The following is a 3,099-nucleotide window of genomic DNA, read 5'->3' on the forward strand; positions in this document are numbered from 1 at the left end:
CCGAACAGCGGCAGCTGCGCCGGTGGGGCTGGAGGTCTCAGTTTGGGATGAGCCCAAAGAAAAAGCCTCCACCACCGCCCCCCCCCCCCAAGACTTGGTGTCTGGGTCTGGGTTTAAACTCACAGGCACAGCTGGGCTGGCTCCGAAACTGCGGCTCCAACAGCTCTGGGGAAATCTCAGACCTGGAAGTCTGCAGCACGAGCCCACCCATCCCCAGGGGAAATCATCAAGCTCAACGGCGGCATTTCTGTGGCAGTACAGGGCTCTCACCTATCTACATGAAATTACCTATATTTACTTTTTAACATCCCCAGCACCATAAGACACTCACGCTCAGCTCCAGCCGATCCCCAGGGAGCTGGGCAGTGCTTGGCACTGTTAGGAGAAGCTCAGCACCCTGCAGCGCCAGGCACCCATTTCCCATCACTGCAGGGATGGGGCCAGGACAGCAGCTGTGGCCCCTGTTCCTTCACCCAGCCTCTGTTTTCCACCTCTGCATTGCCAGCCTGAGCCACGGGCTACCTCCCATAAACCCTTTCTAAATCAGCATTAGCATTTAATTTATCTTAAAGAGACTCACTGCTTCTTATGCGTGGTTTCTACATGGGAACACAGCTGAAGAGTTCAGATCCCGCAGCCAAACGCTCCCTGGTCAGTAAATGCCAAAACGGAGGTTTTGTACCCCGTCCTGAGCCAAGGCTGCCCCACAACACAGCGATACTCAGACTTTCCGCTGACAGTTCCCAGCACCAGGCCCGCTGCTGGCCCTTGCTGTAAGGCACCTCCAGACACAGCAGCAGATATGGGTAAACCCCTTCACAGCTGGCATCGCTCGCTGCGGGTCGGGTTTGGGCAGGGAAGCACAACGCCAGATGCCTGCCCTTGCCTAAATCCCATTTTATTCCTTGGAATAAATGGATAAGCGGTGGCACAGGCACGGGCATACAGCTTAACCAGGATCTCAGACTGCTCAGGAAGACCTTATTGCTGCCTGCCCATCGCGGTGCCCGCTGCTCCGGCCGCTCTCCGTGCCCGTCTGCCCCCCGCTTTGCCAGATGCCTGCGTGGGGCTCTGGTATGGATGACCAGAAACCGAATTAGGCTGCCTCCAAAGAGACAGCGCGACGTTGCTAGGCAATTACGGCTGGCTGAAAGGAGCTGACAGCCATGCAGAGTTACTGATCTGTGCAGGATGCGGTGATAAGGTTATCTAATTCTGCATGTGGGACTGGGATGAATTTGCGCTAAACATGACTTCGGCCACGGAGGTCGAGAGGGCTTCGGCTCAGCTTCGAAGCTGGGGAGCGGCGCGGCGCCTTGGGATGGGGCCGCCCAGCAGCACCCACATGGGGTAACTGGTTATGGGATGGTGCGGGGGAGCACTCAGCTCCAGCAAGGCTCCAGGAGCAGATCACGTTCCTAAATCCAAAAAAAAAAAAAAAAAAAAAAAAAAAGGAAAATAGCTTTTCCTTATACCCCCTTAAATTTTACAGGTGGTGGGGAGGCTCCAGGTTAATTAGCACTTCCTCATTAGGGCTGGTGCCAGGGGTTTCTGTGGGGAGCACCAGGACAGTGCTGGGAGGAACCCAGCTGGGATCCGGGCAGCCCTCCACTAATTTTACCTTCTGTTAATAAACCGAGGCTGTGCAAAAACGTCAGTCAGGGGCTCTGACAACTGTGCTGGCGTTGGCTCAGGGTGGCTGGGGACTACACAAGCTTCCAGCCCTGAATTCAGCCACTGCCAGACACAGAAAACAAGGAGGAGAGGGCTGTTAAGCCAGAGCAGTGGGTAAGGGACTCCAGAGTCAGCTCCTTGGCAAGCCCAGAACCAGAGCTCGGGGATGCACCGCCAGCGGTCACGGCAGCGTTGAACAACCCTGAGCCACGGCGCCTGCAGGGACAGGGGCACATCCAGCCCGAGAGACCCGGGGTAGAGGGCAGGAACAGGCACACACATCTTAAATGTCATACCTCCTTTCCCCTCTGCTCTTTGGGACAGGAGGATACAAAGCTCCGCCTTGACACCATCCAAAAATATAGAACCTGTTCTGCCACGACAGCACCCGAGCAAGCCCCCGAGCACCCTGCCAGCAGAGAGGGAGCTCAGCAGGCACTGAAGTGCTGGGAGAGCAGCTCAGCACCCTGCTTTCCGCTGCAGCATCCCCTTTTTTACTGCAACACCCCCCTTTTTTACTGCAGCGCCCCTCTTTCTGCTGCCCAGGGCCCCTTTCTGTGCTGCGAGCCCCAGGCGCGGCGGCCGGGGCCTCCCGCTGCTGAGGAAGCAGGCGCGCACCCTTCGCTGCCTCGCAGGATCTTGGCTTATAATAGCAATTGGCGCAGAGTCATCCTTATCAGCTAGCACATTAATCTTAATTAACAGATCGACAGCAACAGTTCCTCCCTGCAGCTCCCCTGAGCATTCGCAGCCTTCGCTGGCTTTCGCAGCGCTGAGCCGCCACGCCGGCAGCCTCGCTGCTCCCACCGGAGGGAGGGCCAAATCCTGCACGGATCCGGGGGCATCTCCGTGCTGCACCTCTCCGAGCAGCCAGATTGATTCCCACTGCTTTGCAAAGCCCAGCCTCGGCAGGGCTGGCAGCGGCGGGTGCCGGCGTGCCCCAGGAGGTCCGGCCGTCTGCGCCCCGCTCCGCTGCAGGCAGGCTTGCTGTTCACCTGCACCGACTGCCTTGCTAAATAAACACGCACTGAGCCCCTACAACAACTTTGCGACTGCACAAGGATTTCCTTTTGCAAAGACTTAAAGTCCTAACATCACAGGACAGATCAAGTCCCGAACGTTTTTAAGACGGGAACCCGGAGCTCAACGTCTCTGTTTGCACAGATGCTCCCAGACACGCAGCTTGGTTTTCAGAAGTTGCTTTCCGAGGGTGCTCGGTGTTTGCAGAAGTTCTGGCAAAGAACTTCTTTAGTTCAAAGAACATGGCTTTAGACATGGACTTCTGAAAGCACTGACCTGAGTGTTTTTCCAGTTCAGAGGGGGAAAAACCCATCTCAGCTGAAATACCGGGGCCTTAAAAATCAGTTGCTGTTCATGTGCAGTAGCTCTTGTTATTAAAAACATCATAAAAGTTTTACTGTGCTG

At 56.1% G+C, this 3,099-nt stretch overlaps 1 long non-coding RNA gene across 1 annotated transcript; it reads right to left on the reverse strand.

The window, feature by feature from the left end:
- On the reverse strand, positions 1-2,278 carry LOC121075606. Its single transcript, XR_005823065.1, has 2 exons — positions 1,971-2,278; positions 1-1,418 (listed from the first exon to the last, which is right to left on the reverse strand). It is a non-coding gene; the product is annotated as an uncharacterized LOC121075606 (long non-coding RNA).
- Between the last annotated feature and the right edge of the window lie 821 nt (positions 2,279-3,099).

Source organism: Cygnus olor, chromosome 10 (assembly GCF_009769625.2).
Source record: "Cygnus olor isolate bCygOlo1 chromosome 10, bCygOlo1.pri.v2, whole genome shotgun sequence".
NCBI lineage: Eukaryota > Metazoa > Chordata > Aves > Anseriformes > Anatidae > Cygnus > Cygnus olor.